Raw genomic sequence first — 24,026 nt, forward strand, 5'->3', positions numbered from 1 at the left:
ATGACCTTATCAGACAATCTCATCCAATTCATTACTTTTCCATAGGAAAGCCGGCTGGGCCACGCTCCGCGCCGCATGGGTCTCTCGGCTCTGGCCACGCCCCGATCCGTACATAATCAGAATTGACAATCTCAGCCAATCCAATGCTTTCCCATAGGAAAGTATTGGATTATCTGAGATTGTCAGTTCTGAGTATATCAGCCAAGGAGGCGGGGGTGGAGCCACACACCACTCTGGCTAATCAGCAACTCGTCATAGAGATGCATTGAATCAATGCATCTTTATGGGGAAAGTTCAGTTCCTCAATGCAGAGCATGAAGATGCTGAACGTCACCAAGGAAGCACCTCTATTGGCCATCTGAGAAGTGGCCACTGGAGGTGTTACTTTTCTCTGAAAAGGCAGTGTTTACAACAAAATGCCTGCAGGGACTGACTATACTCACTAGAACAAGTACAATAAGCTGTAGTTGTTCTGGTGACTATAGTGTCCCTTTAACATGTCAAAGGGCCACCTACTATGGATTTACTACCCATTTTAATGTATTATAGAGGTAATGCATAAAGAGTCAGTGGTATCACTGTGTTTGGGAGAGCTTTCTCTGTGCTGTAAAGTTTGACAACATTCATTTACTGCTACAGACTGTTTATATTAATGTGTTTATTGAAGGACTGCATCCTGAGCAACTATTTAATAATTATTCAATAAACCCTGAATTGCAGTAAATGGAAAGCAGAATCTGTGAATTTGTGTCTTTAGCTAAGTCTGAGAATATTTCTGAATCAGCTGTTGCCTTGATTTAGCAATATGGTTTTCATTTCAGTACTATTTGGTGTAATGGCTTCGATTTAATATTGTTGGATAAGCATTCCAAATGGTTTAATGTTTTAGATATATGTTTAAAAGTTGTTTTTTTCACTATACTAAAATATCCCAAAATATATCATATGCAAAAAATTTTTTTTTAAATACTGGAAAACTAATATTTTTCGTAATATGAAATTATTTAAAGAGTTCAGGCAAAAATATTAAATAATTTGGAAAACTTATCGATCAATATTAAATTGAGGCCTATGTGAATCCATTCTTTAAAAACATTATTCAGGTATGTGCATGTATCTGTCAAAACCATGCACTTGCGTCATACAAAAAGCATCAAGAGGGGTATTTTTTTCTGGTTTTATCTATTTATTTATTTGTGGTTGTTGATTTAGTTTTAAATGACCACTATAGGTACCAAGACCACTTCAGCTCAATGAAGTGGTCTGGGTGCCAGGTGCATCTATGGTTAACCCTGCAGCTGTAAACATAGCAGTTTCAGAGAAACTGCTATGTTTACAATAGGGTTAATCCAGCCATTAGTGGCTGTCTCATTGACAGCCGGTAGAGGCGCTTCCATGCTTCCCACTGTGAAAATAACAGTGAGAAGACGCTGACGTCCATAGGAAAGCATGGAGAAATGCTTTCCTATGGACTGATTGAATGCGCGCGCGGCTCTTGCCGCTTATGCCCATTCAAAGCTAAGGGAGGAGAGTCCCGAGCGCTGGAGAAAGGTAAGAGTTTAACCCCTTCCTCCCCCTTCAGCCCAGCGGAAGTGGGACCCTGAGGGTGGGGGGAACCTAATGACCCTAAAGTGCCAGGAAAACAAGTTTGTTTTCCTGGCACTATAGTGGTCCTTTAATATTGTTTCTTTGATACCTAGAATACTTTCACAGTATTATTTTAGGTAAAAAAATTATGTATTAGAATAATTCTCCTAGTCAACCATGTTTTATCAGTTCTGCTATTTTAATATAAAATAGGAAAATCAATTTTTAATTCCCCAAAATTAAAGGGACACTATAGTCACCTGAACAACTTCAGTTTAATGAGGTTGTTCAGGTGAGAACTATAGCTCCCTGAAGCCTTTCTCATGTAAACACTGTATTTTCTGAGATAATAATAATATTCATTGATTCAATTAATCTCTATGATGAGATGCAGATTGATCAGGGCTGTGTTTGAATCATGCTGGCTCTGCCCCTGATCTGCCTCTTTGTTAGTCTCAGCCAATTCTATGGGGAAGCACTGTGATTGGATCAGGCTACCACTTCTGAAGATGTCAGCAGACTGTTTTTTTTAGGCAAGCAGCATGCAGAGTTACAGCTTCTGACTTGAATACAGTAAGATTTTCACTATATTTATGGAGGCATGAGGGGCCCAGGGGGACTAGATGGTGGTGTTAACACTATAGGGTCAGGCATACATGTAGTTTCACTGGTGAATATAGTGTCCCTTTAACACTTGAATTATTATTATTATTATTATTATTATATTTATAGAGCGCCGCAGCGCTTTACAATGGGTAGACGAACAGACATGTAGTTGTAACCAGACAAGTTGGACACACAGGAACAGAGGGGTTGAGGGCCCTGCTCAATGAGCTTACATGCTAGAGGGAGTGGGGTAAAATGACACAAAAGGTAAGGATAGTATTAGACTAGTGACAGTTGCAGAAGAGGAATCAGTTGGGAGCTATTAACAGTTTAATTGATACGCTTTTATGAAGAAGTGGGATTTTAACAATTTTTTTAAAGGAGTGGAGACTGGGTGAGCATCTAACGGAGGAGGGAAGCGAGTTCCACAGGAACGGTGCAGCCCTCGAGAAATCTTGAAGGCTAACATCAGAGGTGTGAGTGTGAGATCATAAGGGCCTAGACGGGACATACTTGTGTATAATGGAGGATAGATAGGTGGGAGCAGCATTATGTAGAGAAAGCAAGAACCAGAACTTTAAATTGAGCTCTATATTTTATAGGAAGCCAATGTAGGGACTGACAGAAGGGTGAGGCCTGGGAGGTGCGGGCGGACAGGAAGATGAGCCTCACCGCCGCATTCATTATGGACTGTAACAGCACAAGTTGGGAGCACGTAAGACCACTGAGAAGCGGATTACAGTAGTCAAGACGAGAAAAGACAGTGGAATGGACCAACACCTTAGTTGCATCTGGCGTTAAGTAGGCAAGCATTTTTCCTGCGGGGTGGTTGATGCTGTGGAGGCAATCTCCTCACAACACTCAGCATAGGTAGGCCACGTGTGTGTGGCTAGCGTGGAAATAAATGTTTTGCCCAGAGTAGGCTGTTCTCAGGTCTGTTCATCCGCTCTGTATGGCTGGGTGTTGGGAACATGTGTCTCTCCAATTTTCTTCAGAAGCGTTGAAAAGTCTTGTTCAGCCTTTCTAGTGTACACTCTATTGCTTTGGAGTGGTCTCCATCAGGCTGCACTCAGGTGTGCTCCATCCTTGGATGTGCAGCCGCCATCTTGATAGGCCTCTGTCTGTGTTACACGGACCGTGGTAGGCCACAAGAATCAGCCGGGGTGCGTGCGTTAAGCCAGTGGGGATTGGGATAACCCCCACTGGTCCAGGGGGGGAGGAAACGAGGCCGGGGAGACATTCCTTTAAGGAGCTTCACTGCGGCAGGTGGAGGTTAAGTGAGGAGGCGGCCGTCCACCTCACCTCTCTGTCGAGTAGGCTGCAGGCTCCGGGTGTGCAATCTCCCAGCAAGCCTGCTCAGCGTTTTAGTTAGGGTCGTCCCTTCGTTGCAGGGGTTGTACAGGTCTGGGCTGTCAGTGTTGGGACTCAGAAGGAGTTAATTTCGTATAGTTTCAAGGGCTTTAAGAGAGGTTAGGCAGGAGCCTGTCCGACATGCGACCAGCCAGCTTGGCGGTCCGTCCCCGCCCCCGATCTTTTAAAAAACATTTTTTTTTTATTGCAGAATAAAGTAAGTCTTTTATAGTGTTAGAAAGCCAACACTTGAGGTACTTTACTAATAAGCTACATCATTATTTATTGATTATACCTTTGTGTAAGTATTCATTATTTTATTTAACAGTGCAGACTGGAATGTGATACGTGTTCAAAATCACAATGAGCAACTCAAATTAATATCAAAGCTTGATTTAGAAATCCCAGTCAAACTTGCTGATTGGCAAGAGAAATTAGAAATGGCACAGTTCGTGTACTCGTTATTCAGCCAAGATGGTAAATAGCTTTTTGTTTGTAGCCAATATGCATGCTTCTGTTGGGTCATTGGCAGTGGCCTTGTAATTAAATAGAACCACAAACATTTAGAAAACATGTCTTTAGGCAAAAGGTTGTAGACATTTTGCTGGAGGAAATGTTAATCCTGGGTATTAAAATTTGGCAATTTCACAGTTGAAAGATCTCGTTGCTGAAGTTTTAGAAAACCCATTGGGACTCTGGGTATTAGAGATGTGAGAACAGGACTTTATACCTGCCTATTGCAACGGCAAGAACTGACTCAAATATTAAACATGTGCCAGACATGCAGTATTTGTTCTGGACATAGATTAAGTAAATAAACAGCTGACAAAAATTTAATGGGTAAGACTTTGGTATTTCTTTTTGGGGGGGGGAGGGGGTTAATATGCAATTTATTAAACAGAACATATTAAGAAATTCCATAGAAACATAAATACTTAAAATGCTTAAAACTTAACCAGGCTGTCTGTATTTTATTATTATTTATATAGCGCAGGCATATTCCGTAGCGCTGTACAATGTTGTTCATGTATATTATGTACCGATATATATATCGGGGGGAGATAATTTGACACCCCTAGATTTCATCTAGCATGGCCCCTGGATTATATTCAAAATATCAAACCTTCTCAACCCCTCTGACCTCATTATTTTTGTTATGAATATAAATCTTAAAATATAGTTTTTTGCCATTTAGAAAGCCTTGTTTACTAGTTTTGCATGCACATCAGATGTGTCCATTAGCTGACTTGGTATCCAGGCAAATTCTTAGTAATTTTCAGCATCTTATAGCTGTAGCTTCTGTTATGAAGCTTCACTGTAGTTGACTCAGGTTCTTACCTATATTGCATGTAACATTAGCTTCTTAATAGCCAACTTTATGCTCATTTGTTTCTTGCTCAGCCAAGCAGCTAAAAAAAAATTTTTTTTCTGCCTTTGTCTTTTCCCCTCTACTGACCATGCCTGAAGAAAATAAACAAACTGTTTTGGAACATTTAAAACAAAACGTTATCACATACTGGAATAAATAGCAGTCAATGTCAAATATAATTCCCACTGCTCAAAGGTCAGCTTTTTTTATAATGAACACATACATTTAAAGCTCTCCTTACAGCCTATTTTTATTTAAAGGGTGATTTAATCCCTACCCTCCCAAAAATGTGTGTGTGTGTGTGTGTGTGTGTGTGTGTGTGTATATATATATATATATATATAAATATTTTTTTCTAATATGAATATATACACTGAACAAAATTATGAATGAAACACTTTTGTTTTTGCCCCCATTTTTCATGAGCTGAACTCAAAGATCTAAGACTTTTTCTATGTACACAAAAGGCCTGTTTCTCTCAAATATTGTTCACAAATCTATCTATATATATATATATATATATATATAATTAATGCAATGTTAAACATAAATACACACACCAGTCAAGCCATAAGACTTGCTTTTATTACAGAAATCTTTAACAGTGCTCTCACTACTGCAAGGGATTCTGAGTAGGCATCTGCAAATGAGCGCAACAAAGAATCACATTTTTGCCTCATAATTCCACTTTATACCTGGATTCCTTGGAGTATGTGTCTGCTGTATACAACAGCTTTGAAACACAACTCAGGAATGGCTTGCCTGGTGTGTGTATTTGTGTTTAACATTGCATAAACTATCCACTTATTTCAGGTGGAAGGGGTTTTCATCCACACTTTTTCCCCACCACAACTTATTTGGTGTGTATATATATATATATATATATATATATATATATATAATTCTGCTGTGGGAGAATCCACAAGTTAATTTACAGCTAGTAACAGAACCAAGTAACAGAACCATTCTGTAATGTGGTTACAATACTATATAATTAACACAGTAAAGCAGGAGACTATATTTAAAAGAAGAAAAACTACCACAACAAGAGGACATAGTCTTAAATTAGAGGGGCAAAGGTTTAAAAATAATATCAGGAAGTATTACTTTACTGAGAGGGTAGTGGATGCATGGAATAGCCTTCCAGCTGAAGTGGTAGAGGTTAACACAGTAAAGGAGTTTAAGCATGCGTGGGATAGGCATAAGGCAATCCTAACTATAAGATAAGGCCAGGGACTAATGAAAGTATTTAGAAAACTGGGCAGACTAGATGGGCCGAATGGTTCTTATCTGCCATCACATTCTATGTTTCTATATTATGATATTACTGTTATTAAGTACATCTGTTAAAATATCTATAACGTATGTCATTATTTTCATTATTATTAGTGAATAAAAAGGTTACGAAAGAGACATATGCAGGTATAAAACACACACTTGAAATCAAAACAATACATAAATTGTACGCCAGAGATTACGTGTATGCTATTAGTACAATGCATTACGCCTTGGGTACAAAATACAGGTCATAAGGTACAGCCATATAGACAAAGCTATGGCATGGCAGGAAAAGTCCCCCACTAGTTATGGAGTCCTTTTGCGCTAAATAGTTATGGAGTATTTAGTGGCAGTAAGCATAGTTGTTGCGACATAGGTACGCCAAAATCCAGTTGGGAAAGCTGTAATGTCTGTATACATTCATTCTCCAACACTGTCCATAGGGGAGGTGAAGCTGACCAAAGCATATACATCATTAGGTTAAGGAGGTAGCTATGAAATACTTTTTTAAAGTTTGGAATGGCCAGTCCACCTAGTACAGTGGGGGGGGGGGGGCATGTTTGGTGCTATTTCAGGCGATTTGCCGCTGGAGCCCATCTAGATGGCGTCCAGTCGGCCCAGCCCCGCCCCCACGTCTGCTCTTTTGGCCCTGCGTGGTCTGCAGTTAATCCGGGCTTTAGGGATTACATACACTTTTCCATACCCCATCAGGATTACTCAAGAATCAATTTATGTCTGATAGTGGTGAGTACAACCCTTATTGGGCTGAAATGGATGCTGAATATCAGGAGTCCAGGGAGACAAAGCATTTTCCTGGACTCCTGGCATTCTGCATCAATTTGATCCCAAGAAGGGTTGTGCTCCCATCTACTGGAACATATGCCATTACACTGACAGCCAAGTATATGAGGCTCTGTATAAGGTGAGCAGTTACCTGCAGTTTATATTTATTTAAACACTGTTCGAAGGTTTTACACTATGAGCTGTGCTCTTTTATGCTTTATTTCCCTACTTGAGTTCTCATATATTGGAAACAAAAGAGGCCCTGGTATCGCCATAGCCTACCACCGTTGATGTGATCTGTGCCTGTCCTTACTATAGTATATAGTCTATACCATATGAGTGCATCCAGTACCCACCATATTTATTTTTCATGTTTTGGGTTAATTACTATTACTATTATTTTGGATATTTCTCTTATTCTTAGTATTGAGATCCATATTGTTCCCTTATTTTATAAAGGTAAGTGTACATCTATTTAGTGCTCCACCAAGTTTACGTGAGTGGATCTATATCACTCAGTTCCCCTTCTTTGTTTTGTATAAATGTGTGCTAAGTGAGAGGGTACTTGCACTTGTGTTGTAGCTGCTATGTAATACATATTTCTTTTTATCACTATATATATATGAGCCTTTTGTTTGCGCTGTGTACATTTTTTGTTTGTACTTATTAAGAAGACTATGTCAGTCTAAATTATATGCTGAGATGAGGGAGGTAATTGTGAGTAAGAGCTCACGTATTTGCATAATTTAAGAGTAAATAGAGGGTAAATCAAGCCAACTACCCAAGGCTGAGGGTGTGTTTGCAGCAAACTTTCTATTTAGAGTTATATTGTTTTGTTTAGTTTTTTTTTTTTTTAGCTAGTTTTGTTATAATTAAAAAAAAAATTTGGTCAATAGCATTCTGAGAGCATTCTGACAGTAAGAAAACTATTCGGCTCCCACTTGAGCCACTGTAATGAAACAACTGTCCTGTGGCAGTTAGGGAATAGTGGAATATGGACTGTTGAAGTAGTAGTGTGTCCTGGAGAAGTATGTGGCGATTTGTGTCATGATAATGATAAATCCCATTCCTTGGGTTGGCTTTACAGTGATGATGTGTCCGCGTGACCGGGTTCTGGCATGTCTTCTGGAGTATGATTCCATGCCCACAGCATCTTCATTCCATCTTTTGGAGAGTGGAAAGCATGCTATGTTCTATTTTGCCACAATAGAAGTTTGGGGTATCACCATCTATAGGGGATGTTGCAGGAGACATTGAGTAACTGGGAGGAATTCTCTCTGCTTAGCACGGCAATACGTCCTCAAAAGATGTTGATATGCATTTAGGAAAGACTTGAGCATTTTGGTGCCACCATTAAGGCCTCTTTAGAGCGGCAGTAGTGTAGCCTGATGATGATCTCCTTAGGTGTTTCTGGAACCCATTCTGGTTTTGGCAGAGTATGTGCCGTATCTAGTAGCCAGTCCTGACTTTGCAAGGTTGGCAGGATTGCTTGAATACTGAAACAACTAAGTGGGTCATTCGTCACCTGTAACTCAGTTTGGGATGCACCTTATCCTAACATTATTCCTTAATGCCCTGTCTTCCATATCCGATACCTTCCACAGTATTTTCACCTGTTCAGCTTCCAAGGTAGAGAATCGATCTATGATCTCATTATAAGCAAAACATAGTTCCACCGTGCCTTTTAGATTGGATGTCCTGACTCCCAGGTCCTTTCTTATTCCTTTTTTCAGGTGACCATTGAAGCACCTGAAGTCTGCTCGGAGGGTGGCCTGTAGGGCCTGTAGCTTTTCGTGGAGCTTCTTCTCACCAGAGCGCAATCTGGCAGCTGGGTGAGTATCACTGACTCTGAAGTAGTGTCAGAAAAAGGCGTACTTGCCTACAACCTGGTTCCATCTTGGCTCATGTGCGTCTGGGCTTGGGACTGAAATACAGCGTTGTTTCTGTCCTGGGCGTCTTGTGGGAGTTGTGGGTAGACATTGTGGTCTCAGCAATTTGTAAGTCAGCTCAGTTTTGCATAGTAGTGAGGATCGCCACTTGATTGAGAAGCAAGGACTGTAATCGCACAGAGCAATGCTTACATTTGGCTGCTCTCAATCCCGACACACCCCTGGCATCATTCATTTTATCTTCTCGCTTGTATACATACTATCTCTAATACCAAAAGTGTCTTGTAATAATCCTCCAGAGCTGATCGTACAACTGAAAAAGGAACAAGCAATTAAATGAAAAATGAGACTACAAAGAGAAATGCATACTCAGATATACAGGCATAGTTAAAGAAAGTCACAATGTTATGAAATTCATTTTTTTTTTTTTAATCTTAGGAATAATGTTTCTATATAGACGAGTCATCCAGGCTCTTGGTAAAAAAAAAAAAAAAGCACATTTTCACCTATAACATTGTAATTCTATTGCAACCTCATTATGAATATTGAATGCTGAATAGTAACAAATGATTTTGTCTTCCAATGGTTGTATGTTCTTACTGGAGAGCAATTTCTTTAGATATCTGGACCTGACTTATGTGACCTAAAAAACATATTTATCACTGATAATGGGATTCTAGCTGTTCAATAGATTTCTAATGCAGATTTATTATTGAAGAATTAAATCAAAATGTAATGTAATCATTTTGTTATAGAATCCATCCTCTTATATAGTCATATTATGGCTAAGGTATGATATCACAGCTCAGATGTATAACACAGTTTACAATTTTTGTTGCATTAATGTTGGGGAAAGCTATAGAAGTGGTGGCTTCTTTATCTTACATTGTATGACTTACTTACTTACTATAGAGTTTGCAGTTTTCCAAATAGATTTTTTTTACATGCTAACAAATGCATGTATTAGGAAAAAAATTGTGAGATGCTAGGGTTTATAGATGGGTTGCAACTCCTTCATTGCTTTCTATGAGAGAGCTGTTTAGAGCTGCTCACATATTTATTAATTATAAATAGTTTACTGCTTGAAAAAGCATGAAGTTAGAAGCAGCTTCAGAACAGGTCCTAGCTGTATTTATAATTCCTAAACTCCTGCTATGCTGTGAAGTGGCTGTTGGATATTTATCACTCCCTTTGAAATCATGTAGAAGTCAGAATTAACTGTGTGATTTCCCAAACTGTTCATGCTTCTACTCTAATTTGTCTTTTCAACTCTCTACCTTTTTGTGTTTCTTTTCTTTTTTTTTTTAAACGGGATACTATAGTGCCAGGAATACAAAGCTGTAATCCTTGCACTATCGCTCCTCCTGCTCCCCCCCTCCCACCCCCCGCATCGCTATGGGGGTCGATAAATGGTTAAAAACCCTTTCTTTACTTACCTTATCTCTGCGCTGGGTTGAAGCTCCTCCTCAGTCTGCCGATGAGCAGGCTCTAATGCGCATGTGTGGCAAATGTCAAGCGCGCATTAGACCTCCCCATAGGAAAGCATTGAATCAATGCTTGCTTTCCTATGGGGGAAATGTGACGCTGGAGGTCCTCATCCAGGGCCTGAGGACGTCCAGCGTCTGATACTGGACCAAAGGTCCGTTTCAAACCAGGAAACCCTCTAGTGGCTGTCTACCAGATTTAGGGCTGCAATTTAAACAGTTTTTCTGGAATTGCAGTGTTTAACATTGCAGTACTAAGGGCAATATGGACACTGCACCCATACCACTTTAATGAGCTGAAATGGTCTGGGTGCCTACAATGTCCCTTTGAGTGTCAACATTTTAGAAATGTCAGTTTGACTTATGTTCAAGATTTAATTTGCCAACAAATGGAAAAAGTAAACCTGGTTATATATGAATTAGGAATGAGATCACTTGTTATACAGAGTTGTCCAAAATTCAGCATAGAGTGTGTGGAGTCAATAACTTTTTTATTTCAATGAACCAATTTCAGTGATTTTACATACAAGGGATCCTTAATTTATGGAGATTTGTTTGACTAGGTATGGAAGATGACAGCTTTAAAATGAGCTCCATTTGTCGCTAGGCTCTTTCAATTGCATTGTTCATAACATTAGTTAATGTTTGAGGCTCAAGCGCTCAAATTTCTGCATGGATATTCCCCTTGAGCTGCTTAAAGGGACACTATAGTCACCAGACAAACTACAGCTTATTTGTTCTGGTGAGTATAATCATTCCCTTCAGGCTTTTTGCAATAAACAGAGTTTTTTCAGAGAAAAGGCAGTGTTTACATTACAGCCTAGGAATACCTCCACTGGCCACTCCTCAGATGGCTGCTAGATGTACTTCCTAGGGCAGTGCTGCACACTGTGCAGTACTGACATTCAGTGTCTCCACCCTCTGCATTCAATGCATCTTTATGAGGAGATTGTTATTGGCTGAGATCTCCACTTCTTGGGATGTCAGCCAAGCAGGCAGATCAGCGGCAGAGCCAGCAGCAGCAGACTGAAATACAGGTAAGAGTTTAATATATTTAGGGGATCGAGGGGGGCTAGATGGTGTTTTTAACACTATAGAGTAAGGAATACACGTTTGTGTTCCTGACCCTATAGTGTTCCTTTAAGTGTACATGGTTTGTTCATGCACACCCGCTCCTTTAGACATCCCTACAGAGGGCTAAAGAGGGCACAATAGGGGAGGGGGCTACATAAGGGCATAGAAGGGGGAGGGGTTAAAGATGGCAAAAGAGTGGGGTTACATAAGGACACAGAAGGGGAGGGGACTAAGAACACAGGAGAGGAGGGGGCTAAAGAGTGCACAGGAGGGAAGGGGAGCTAAAGAGTGCACAGGAGGGGAGAAGGGCTACAAAAGCAGAAAGGAAGGGAGAGGGGCTAAAGAGGGCACAGGAGGGGAGGGGGCTAAAGAGACACACTGAGGTGCTGGGGGAAAAGGCACACAGATGGGCTGAGATGTGACAAAGAGGATGAGAGGGAGATATAGAAACACAGAGGGGCTGGGGGGCTCATAAACACAGAGGGGCTGGGGGCACAAAGAAACACAGAAGGGCTGGGGGCACAAAGAAACACAGAAGGGCTGGTGGGACAAAGAAACACAGAAGGGCTGGTGGGACAAAGAAACACAGAAGGGCTGGTGGGACAAAGGGGAGCATAGAAGCACTTGGGGCAAAGAGAAACAGAGGGGCTGGGGAAGGGGAAACAGAGACACAAAGGGGTTAGAAATAGATGCCTGCTAGCGGAAGATAGAGGCCAGCCACAATTGACAGCGCCGGGTAGCCACAGCAGCCAGCCTGCCTGCCAACCAGCCACAGCAGCCTGCCAGCTGGCCACAGCAGCCAGCCAGCAACAGTAATTAAAGGTGAGAAGAACTTTGTTATATCACTATATTGTGAATTGGGGCCAGCATTTTAGAGAACACAATCTCCAGGGCCTTTAGACTCTGTTGTAGTCTCTAATGGGGTATTTAGGGGACACTTATTAACATACAGTTTACATATTTGTGGAATGAATATTTAAAAAATAAAAATAAAAAATGTTGGTGTTTACACACACTGCATCCCCAGCACACACTCAGACACTATTCACTACACACACTGCATAGCATAATGGATGTGGTTGTGTTTTGGTGTGCATGCCTTTGGTGAGGAGCGGGGGGGTGCATTGCATTTTATTTTTTACGGTACACCTGAGATGGAGTATTGGGCAAGCTTAATTTTGATTATAGGAAGGGTTATCAAATGTATTTTTGGGTTGAAGTCCCTAGTCCATAGCAACACCCCTGGGGATGGGATAGAGCCAAAAGTGGGAGAGAATGGTGAGATAAGTCACACAGGGAGATTTAGAAAAACAAACATACTGCTGAAAACAACAATGCATGCACACACAGTAACGTCCAGTGAAGGACACTCGTACATACAAATATACACACACACATCTTACAAATACATTCTTGCACTTACAAACACATTTCATACAAATATAAAAAAAAAACTGCACCTGTATTCCTTTGAATTCACACACATCTGTAAATACATATCTGCATTACAAATACATTGACTTTCTGCAAAATACATCCAGCTGACAAGCTCTCTGAGGACAAGATGGCACTGGTAAGCTGTTTGGAAAAAGAAATGTCACTGATTAGCAATTTTAGGACAACAATGACACTGCTCAGCGATCTGGACACAAAAATGGTACTATTGAGCTATTTGAACACAAAAGTGGCACTGATAAGATGGGAACAAAGATATTGTGAGACTAAGATGGCACTAATTAGCTATATTGGACAGAGAGATGGCACTGATTAGCTATTTTGAGACAAAGATGGCCCTGGGAAGCTGCATGGGGACAGAGGCGGCACTGAGAAGCTGGACACAAATATGGCACTAAAACTTTTTTGGGGTAATGCTGGCACTGTAGGAAGTGGGTGACATGTGACCTGGGTTGGGGGTGGAGGGATTTTCATAGAAAATGTGTGTGATTAGAAGAGTTATGTTTGTAAAGGGGAGGAGTTAGCAATACAGCTACACCGGTGGTGTAACGGCTTATCTTGGTTGGGAGTCTTTAGAGCAGATATATGCTCACCCAGGCAATTAAACACAGGCCAAGGTGGTCAGGTAAGAACTCATCTGGCCTGTGAGTCTGTGCAGGTTAATGCTCCAAGTTGCAGTACAGAAACGGATAAACCAGGAGAATAGTCGTGGGTAAGCCAGAGGTCAGTGGGTGCCAGAAATCAGGATAGACGAGTAGAGAGCCGAGGTCAGGGTAGACGAAATAAAAAGCCAAGGTCAGGAATCAACAGAAGCACACTGGAACACAAACAGCAATACGGAACCAGAGTCAATGAACTGACACTGCCCTCAGGGAGAGGCAGTGTCTTATACCTGGCTAATTGGTGATCAGCCACAGGTGTGCTGAGAATGTTGGAGCAGCCACATAATAACGTCCAGCCCCCAGTGCTGGATACAAGGCAAGATTATACTTCAGGCAATTACTAAAACTGTATAGTGGCTCAGAGGCAAAATAGCAGGTCAAGGATTGCAAAGTATCCAGGTTCAAGTCCCTCATCAGGCACTTCTGGGGCAACCTCGTCTGGCTGTCTGGATGTCGCGGTGAGAACCGTGACAGGTGGGGGAAAAGGGCGTCAAAAATATTATTGCACCCAGCCGTCAATGACCCCAGGATCGTCCCTGCCTATAATTGTCAGCACCAGGCCCAATGGACTCTTACTCTGGCCCTGGCTGTAGTTGAGTGGGCTAATTCAGCTAATTTGCTACTAACTGGAGTTGAGTGAATAACTGTGAATACAGAATAACTTACAAGCAGCTACACATACCTATCACTTGTTGGATGTTAGAGTAGATATTTCTGTGTAAAATTCTAGATAGAAAGATACCGTTGAAGAAAGATGTACCTTTCCTCCCCACACATTGTTTTTTTTTTAGGGATTTTCTTTAACTCATCTTTGCTTTTGGTTATTTTTTGCCATATTCAAATAATTCTGTACAGCTTCATTTGTTGTGAGGCCAGTACTCTGAGGTGGACAGTCTAATATCCAAGTGTTCCGTTCACATTGTTCCATCTCAAGGTCATAATCTTGTTTGCTTGATGTTGGTACTATGAGGAGCTAATGAACCAGTCAGACATTTCTCTATTGATGCAGTTTGGTTTGCTTAGATCACTAAGCACTAGTAGTAGATCACTATTGACCAGATAGATGCCTTGGCTTATTTGCTGAAGTAAAACCCTAAACCATGTGAGAATATTTGCAATGACTCTCAAAAACAGTAGCATTTTATTATCACCGAAAAATATTTCTAGTTTTCAAATTTGGAATCATTAATTACAAAAAATGTTTTTCATATCACTTTATTTTTGTACTTAACAGCTTACTTTGCTTGTTGCTTGTCAAAAGTATTAGTTTCTTTGCTTCAACACTAACTGTAAGACCATTTCTTGTAAGACTTTTTCTTTTGATTGTGGCTAGTGCTGGAACGATTAGTGAAGATAGTTGAAGAATCAGTCAAGAAATATGTCTAATATAATAAGTATTCAATCTTTATTCCTTGTGCGTACATCCCATGCCCGGTGTTGTATATTTGATATAAAACAGTTAGATAACTGATGTGCAGGAAGACTGTAGAGGAGACTGATGAAGCGCAGTGTGTGATTTGTACTTTTTACAGCAGGGAGTAAAACAATTATTTAGAATTATGCCATTGCAAGAATATTTACATTTTAATGAAAGTATAAGGACCTGAAATAGAAAACAACATTATTGTTGGTTTTAAATGTTGTACAGTAAAATTTTTGCAGGAGTGGACTTTAATGGCCCTATTCATTTTCCAATATAACACAAGTAGGACCGCACTCATCTACGAAAACCCACAGTTGGTGCTCCCAAACAGAAACAAACTATTCATTTTCCAGTCTATACTTTTTTTCGTTAAGTTCCAAATACAGTTTTTTTGTTACTTCTAGATTGCAAAGTGTCTGTGCAGCCAAAATAATGATTCAGGTTACTGATAACATTGTTAATTATCCCTAACTTTATCACTTCCCGCTCATGTGTGCCATACATGACTAGAGATCCCTTTTGCTGCCTATGCAATTCGATTGCTTTTCCATTACTTCTTGGGATGTAAATAAAATCAACATTGCAATAAAAAACACCCTTGGCAACATAAACACTTCATCTCAATTAAGTGGTTATGGTGCCCATAATGTTCCTTTAAACTACTTTTGAACTTTAAGTATGTAAATAAGAATGAATGTGTCAATGCTGTTCTTCTCACCGTGACTTAATTTTTTAATGATGGGAATTACCTCTGGATTCGTTCAAGTACTGGCTACCGATCTATTTGTATGATCAATGTAAAACAAATGGTAGCCTCTTCATGTAGCTGTTTGGGAAGAAATGGGTTAAAAACGCAGGGTTGTAGCATTGACCTGCTTTAATATTTATGACGCGTTCAGAGATGTGGATTGATGGATTGCCAATGTGTTAATTGCCTGGTTATTCTAGAGATTGGTCAGCCTATAAATTAATTACTTTGATCTCCTTTTGGCTTTGGCGCCGTACTGTGTGAGAACGGCTGGTACACTTCACCTTTATCTTTCCTTTCCCTAATCTCATTTAGACAGCCGGTACTGTCCACACACCAAGATATGTAACAATAGAGAAGACACAATAGTCTGTGGCCCAACCTCTCTTCATCAAGGGTGAAATTGTGTCTCCTTTAATTGCTTCCAGGGCTCTAAAGTCCTCTGTTTTTATCAATCCATATGCTTGGCATCTGGTTCCCCTGTCTCTTGCATTAATGATTGGAGTAATTAACAAGTTATTGCTCATGTGTATTCATTTCATTGCTATAGTGTATGTGTATAATCTTTATCATTTCCTAATTTTAGCATATGTTAAGGTTTTGTATCAGAAGATGCATTCTTAATGTGGCTTACATAGTTACATAGTTACATAGCTGAAAAAATACATGTGTCCTTTAAGTTCAGCTTTCCTCACATCTGTTTTTTGCTGTTGATCCAAAAGAAGGCAAACAACCCAGTCTGAAGCACTTCCAAATTTGCAACAAACTAGGAAAAAAATCCATTCTTAACCCTAGAATGGCAGTCAGACTTATCCTTGGATCAAGAAGCTATTACCCTACAGTTGAAAAATTCTATCATTGAATACTCTGTTTTTGCAAGTATTTATCTAGTTGCTGTTTAAACATCTGTACGGACTATGATAAAACCACTTCTTCAGGCAGAGAATTTCACATCCTTATTGTTCTTACTGTAAAACTAACTTTCCTTTGACTTAGACTAAATCTTCTTTCTTCCAGTCTATTTATTGATATTTCAAGATCAAATATTATTTCACTTTTTTTTTTTTAAATCATTTTTTATAACATTAGTGATGCTAATTTTAGTACAGTGTGGATCTGACAAAAATAACTACAACAGCGGTTGATTCACTTGTATTCCTGGTAGACAATCCTAAAACTGGCACTGCTAGTGTATCCACTGAGCATATTGCGATCTGTTCTAAAATAGGGAGATCTGGTGATTTCAGAACTAATTTGCAAAATAAAGGACAAATTCACATCTCTGGAAAAATGTCCATCTTGAATGGATTCATTTGTTAGCATGACTTTTGAAAGTTTGTTCTCAAGTGTTTAGAACTTGCTATATAGTAAATATATGCCACTATTCTATGTTATGCTGTGCTGAAATGTAGGTAGGTGTTGCTTTTTGACCTAAGATCCCATGATACTGAACTCTGGTGTTTTTACTGAATCTACAGAAATTTCCATTAATTGATTTTATATTTCTTTCTTTCTAGACACATTGTCCGGGATCCATAAGCTGTCAACTGACATGGTAAGACCACATTTTATAATATTTTACTAGCTCCTCCTTTTTGTTCATCTCTAGACTGTAAGCTTGTTTGAGCAGGGTCCTTGTAACATTTTGTAATTGTCTCATTTATTGTTAGATTTCTCCCATTATAATATTGTGAAGCACTGCTGAGTAAGTCGGTGCCTTATAAATGCCAATAATAATACTACTAATAATCAATACATTAAAATACTGGCAACATCACCTTTACCAACTTATTTTTTTTCTTTTCATCACACTTGTATTTTTATGTTGCTTTGTTTAGTAGTATTAGCATTCATGACTTCTGTCTATAATGTTGTTATGTTGTTACTTTATCTATAGTTTTTACTATTTTGGGCAATCTTTATTTTAGTACATGAGAAATAAAATGTATGTTACAGAAGAGAAATGGTTAACAAAGTTATATATTTTCTTTACCCTACTATTATAGTACAGCCATGGTTAAATAATACAACACATATACTATGTGTATTCTCATTCATGCTTACTTCTAAAAAAAATTGAATCCACTACTACACACTTTGAACATAATTCTGTGGCCCCTGTACATTGTTATTGGCATTACGTCAAACTTACATTTTCCATTCATCCATATAGAAAATATCTGTTTCTATGTCATGGCAGTCTCTATGCATTTTGTTTGTTGTGCTTCTTATGTGGCCAGAATTTCCAGTAAATTATGAAACAAACAAACAAAGTTTGGACAGAAAAACAAATACAATGATGTAATGTAACACGCAGCAATATGTGTATGATATTAAAGGAACATTCTGAGCACCATATCCACTGCAGAGTGCCCTGGCACCCCCCAAGTCTAAGTAGTGAAACCTTTTTAGAACACTTTTAATTATTTTTCTGGGGGCAGCTCCCAGTCTCTTGCTTAGGAGTTTCCGTTAGCTCTCTTGAGCTAAGCCATGTAGTGCAAAGCTAGCTCATTGGAGGAAAGGAACCGCTGATCACTATTGGCCAGTCAGCTAAGCCCTATTCTGCATGGCTTAGGTCAAGCAGAGCCAGTGCTTCTGGATCTCCTGTAGGTGTAGTGGAGGAAGGGAGCAGCATTTGGCAGACCCCAGGTAAGAAGTCAAATCATTCTAAAACTATTTGACTACTTATGGTGGAGGATGTACGTGGGCACTCCTGGCACCATAACCATTACAGAGTGCTGTGTGTTCCTTAAACATTTAATTTCTGAGGAGGTAAGACATTTCTTAATTTTATAATCTGTACAGCAATACATGCATTTTCCAGTAATACTATATTTGTAAAGTAGAAGGTCTACAAATATACACAACCAAAAGTGCATATTATCTTTAATTTGTTTATTTATATAGCCCCCGTAGTGACAGAGCATGTTTTAGCTTGTTTGGAAGTTAAAATCAATTTTTAGCCATGATGAAGCAGTTTTGATGTATCTATCAAATATTGTGTATCATGCCCTTGCAGTTTCACTGCTTAGTTCTCTTTTATTTAGGAGTTAAATCATTGTGTTAATACAGCCCTAGTCACACCTCCTTGCATGTGACTTGCACAGCCTTCCTAAACACTTCCCATAAAGGGAGATCTAATATTTACATTTCCTTTATTGCACAGTCTGTTTTTTTTTTTTTTTAGAATTTCTCATCTCCTGCTCTATTAATACATTTTTAGACCCTATAAGGGTGATTAAAGTACAACTTACAGAGCTGGAGATAAAAAAAAACATCTAAAGTAAGTCAACATCTGATTGAAAATGAAACCATTTTTTTATGCATGATTTGTGAGTCACAGCCAGGTGAGTGTGGCTAGAATGGCATAAAAAAACAAACAAAAGTAATTTCACTCCTAAATAGAGCAGTTAGACTGCAGATGCATGATATATGCACAAATATTGAATAATTAAGCTAAAGTTGTGTTGGTGCTTATACTATCAGTTTATTACTAAAGCAATTTTGCCATTTTTGTTTTTAGTTTGTTTAACCATACGTTTTCTACATTTCAATTAGTGCGCCCACACGTATTATATATTACTAGAAGACAGTAAGGACGTGATATATAATAATAATAATAATAATTTAATTAAAGAAACCCATTCTAGATTTTACAAAGCAGGTATCCTAGGTTGTTTTTACATGGCAATTTACCACACATCCCAGTTTACGATAATATACAGCATTGCAGTGTAGATGTTTTTTCTCTGCTCCTGCAGTAAAAATATAAGCAGTGCTCAGCTAGATCTCTAGATGCATTAAAAATCTGTATACGTGTCTGGATTTTTTTCAAATTTAAAGTTTTTTTTGTCAATAAGGTAGAGGGGGTACAGAAAGAAAACTTTTGCGAAGTCACAGGACTATATTGAGAACCACTTAATTTTGTTTTCAACTTTGGAATTCTGACAGATTGTTTTGCTTTTAGCAGCTCAAAAAATTTGCTTCACTCCAAAATTGCATAATATTTGAACATTTAGATGCCATGGGATCTCTCACATGGTTATTTTAAACCTTATTATGGTTCGACTCTTTCACCAATCTCTTTTACAGTTTGTATATTATTTTTTTCTTTGTTAATTTTACACATGTATTGCAACTTTTCTCTATATATATGATAAATCTGATTTGTGCTTCAATAGTAAAATGCTCAAAATTTTCCAGAGTACAGAAATACCCCCTTTGCAATTGAATTGTGAAATTTCTGGTCCATACAGAACTGCCCATTTCATTTTTATTTCCACTGCATACTAAGCACACTATAAGGAGACTTTGCAATCTGCAATATCGTCCTGCAATGTCATGTGTTGTACAGATGTTTGTATGCTAAACACCGATCCTTTATGAACAGCAGAACTGATCTTCAGAGAGCTGTTTAATTGTGGTAGAGAAATGCTAATCTGATAATACGGTAAATATTTTTTAGATTGTAAGTATTTTTTAGCATTACTAGTAAACTTATAGCAATATTTAAAAAAAAAATATATGTGCTCTATTCCACAAATATATTCTTATACATGGAAGGTAAGTGAATTACCTGTGTGTCTTTTGTCAGTAACAAATTGTAGTCAAATTACTCAATGGTAAAAACACAAAAAATGCTGTTAGAAATAGCACACTTATTTAAACATCTTTCTCTGTGTTGATGTTGCTAATACCGCTCTGCGAGTAAACTGCGCATGCCATATGGTAACCGAAGTTATTATCCTCTTGGATATGAGTACTGGTTTGGGGCTAATGAGATTTTGTTTAACTGTTATTATCCAGCTGTTTTGCAGCACAATGAATACTCCTGAAACTATCTGATATTGTTCTGGGTTAAGAAACAGCCCATTTTAAGGAGTGAGGGCAAATGTTATTGGGAAAATTTTTATTAGTCTATATATAGTAGGATAATTGCTCAAACTGCAAGTTTCTCCATTTCTATTTTAACCCATTGAGTTCAGGGGTTTTATTAGGAAATATCTTTTTTTTTTCTCTTTGTGGCATGGCTACAAAGCACTTCATCTTAATGTAGCAATTTTGGTACAGAGGCTCTTTCCCTTTTCCTGACAATGAAAAATTGTGCTATTTCTGAGATAGAGAGCTCTTTACATTTGTCGAAACACACACACCTCTAATAGCTGTCAAATTGGCAGCCACATGATGTCACCGAACGCATAGAACACCACTGTTGCTTTTCATAGAGAACCATTGAATATACAGAAGCATTGGGTTTATTGCTTTTCTATGGGATTGGTGGAGCATGGAAATTGCTGTGCATGTGCTTTAGATCCCATATGCTACTCTGTGAAAATGTGTGATTGAACTGAGATCACCAGTATGGATGATCATACAGAAGACAAGGTGGCTGGATTATAGGTATTTTAATGTTTTTTGTTTTTTTTTTTGTTTTTTTACTTTTTTAAAATGTATTATTATTTTAAGGGATACTTTAGGCACCAAAACGTATGCTTAATGAAGCAGTTTATTTGTCAATTAGATTTTTTTATTGAGGTAAATGCAGAGGTAATACATAAAATATCTTAGAGTAGAAGAGATCTTAGGTTTACACGACAATCTACAAAGCAATTATACCTTATGTTATAATATAATTATACGGTACTCGCAAGAACGATTAAAAATACATAAATATATTATGTCAGCGATGAAAGAAAAATAATTTCACAAGATAAAAGTCATTGCAAGTTATGGAATGTTATGAACAGAGCTATGAGACAAACGAGCGGCACAAAGATTTAACCAACTTCTTGTCAAATAATTGGCAAGAGCATAATAGTGGGAGGCAGGTTGTCCCATTGACATAGGGGCCAAGACCATAAAGAGGCATGTAAAGATTCCAACTCACCTTCAGGAATACTTGCAGCAAAGGCATTATGCTTCCCAGTCCAGATGCTCCAGTTGTCAGGGTCTGTCCCAGATGAGGATCTGCTTGGCTTTACATGACTTCCCTTATGTCCCCTTGTGCAATGCAGGGTAACAATTACCCCAAACACCTCCTGCCAGTAGATGGTCAATTGATCTTGCTCAGATCTCCAAAGCAATGATACAGTGTCCTGACAGGGCCGTAGGTCTCCACCAAAGGACATATTGGCAGGCACTAGGGGTACATGCAGAGATGCAGGAATGGATTGGGTTGCCAGTCTCTGCCTACTCTCCAGCCACAGCTTAACCTCTGGGGTAATCTACCAGAGAAGTCAGTAAAGTTTTCAAAACAATTGTTTGATGAGCCTGCTAGGTAGTATGATCTCTTCAAGAGTTGCAGGACCAGTACATTTGGACCAATAATTGGCAAAGATGGCAAAGAAACTGTTTTGACTTACAGAGCTCAATCAAGGTGCATCTGTTCATCGTGTCAGCCAGGGTTTACACCACTTTAGAAGCAGTAATGGGACATATATAATGCCCCTTCAGTCTCACTGCTAAATTATCTGCCATTTAAGAGTTAAATCACTGTGTTTATGCATTCCTAGTCACACCTCCATGCATGTGACTTACACAACCTTCCTAAACGCTTCCTGTATAGAGAGATCAAATGTTTAAACTTCCTTTATTGCACATTCTGCTTAATCTAGAATTTATTTTCCCCCTCCATTGATAGCTTACTAGACAGAAGCCTCATCTTATTGAAAATATTTTTCATATAGGCTGTGAGTCAAAGCCAGGGGTAGTGTGGCTGAGGCTGTATGGACAAACAAAAGTGATTTAACTCCTAAATAAAGACTGCAGGTGCATGATCTTTACACCAAAACTGCTTCATTAAGATAAAGTTGTTTTGTTGCCTATACCCTCTTTTAAAAAAGTGGAGACCTTAAATCCAAAAGGGGAAAGGAAAACATCTAACTTTTAACACAATCTGTTTTTAAAGTCAGAGTGTTCTTTTAAGGAGTTAAAAACATGTTTTATTTTTGGCAATATATGCCTCGTATTGCTAATTAGCACCAGCTTTCTTTATGACCTGGTGCATTCACCCTACTGCAGTTCCCTGACCATAGTGTCTAAAATACATTAAAGCATCTCAGTTAATTTTTGTCTACGGGATAATGTTGTCTTTAGTTTTTCAGCATTTTGTGTGTATGGGCAAGCTATAAAATAGTTAATAAAAATAGAGTAAATCCTTCAACTTAAGTTATATGACCAAAACCAAACAAATTTAGATATGTTTAAAAATGAATGTAAAAGTTATGCTACATGCGTTTCAGTTTTCAGTGCAATAGTATTTTAGAATGGAGATACAAATTGCATCACAAAACATATTGAATATAGGTTGAATTTTACATTTCAGGTTTTCTCTTTGCTCCCCTTCCTGTTTTAATTGCTTATTTCCTCTGACATGCATAAAAATGCTTATCACTTAGGTCATTTCAACGAGCAATTCATATATAGATATTTCTAATTCTTTGAATGCGTAAAGAGTTTCTATAGCGCCAGAAAAACAGTCATTTTCTTGGCACTATAGAATCCTACAGTATACAGCACTGACATTCAGTGTCTTCTCCCTCTGCATGCAGACACTGAACTTTACCCACAGAGATGCATTGATTCAATTCATCTCTATGAGGAGATGCTGATTGGCTAGGGCTGTGTTTTGTTCTGCGCCTGATCTGCCTCCTTGGCAGTCTCAACCAATCCTATGGGAAAGCATTGTGATTGGCTCAGAACACCACTACTGATAATGTCAGTCAAGCATGCAGATTAGGGACAGAGCCAGCAGCAGCAGACTTAAACAAAAGGGATATTTTACTATATTTAGGAGTGCATGAGGGTGCCAGAGGGTCTCAATGGTGGTTTTAACACTATAGGATTGGGAATACATGTTTGTGTTCCTAAACCCTATAGTGTTCCTTTATTACTGTGTAGACACATCACTCATATAGTTAAGTTGATGAGCGTGATATAAAGACATAAGAGATTTTTTTGGAGGATGGGTACAATAGAATATTTAAAAAACAAGTAGGGTGACTGTTGTTTTAAAAAGAAAGAGTAATGATGACGTGGAGAAGAAAGACAATCAGAAAAAGAAAACATTTCAGAATAGAGACAAGTGCATAGTTACATAGGGATATAATGATACATAAAACCAACTCAACACATGTACTGTTACTGAATTGTAGTGCATTGAGAAACAAATGGCAAATTTTAGTTTAAAGTAGTTATGCTGAGCCTATATATCTGTGTAATGAGAATTTTTCCATACCAGGTATTTTTCTCTTATTTTTGCAATTCTGTTTTCAATTCACCACTATTTGTTGTTTAGTGAATACATATCTTTTAATAAG

The 24,026-nt window shown here is 38.5% G+C and overlaps 1 protein-coding gene across 7 annotated transcripts in view; it reads left to right on the plus strand.

Annotated features, from left to right (window-relative positions):
• The window catches only part of ARVCF (ARVCF delta catenin family member), a 736,316-nt gene that overhangs the window by 88,057 nt on the left and 624,233 nt on the right, over positions 1–24,026 (plus strand). For 6 of the 7 annotated variants that reach the window (XM_063454427.1, XM_063454432.1, XM_063454430.1 and 3 more), the window contains exon 2: positions 17,226–17,263. The exons of the other annotated variant lie outside the window; for it this stretch is intronic. The gene's annotated coding sequence lies outside the window, so the exon portion shown is untranslated. The remainder of the gene's footprint in view (positions 1–17,225; positions 17,264–24,026) is intronic. 7 annotated transcript variants of the gene reach the window in all.

The sequence above is a fragment of the Pelobates fuscus genome, chromosome 5, assembly GCF_036172605.1.
Source record: "Pelobates fuscus isolate aPelFus1 chromosome 5, aPelFus1.pri, whole genome shotgun sequence".
Taxonomy (NCBI): Eukaryota; Metazoa; Chordata; class Amphibia; order Anura; family Pelobatidae; genus Pelobates; species Pelobates fuscus.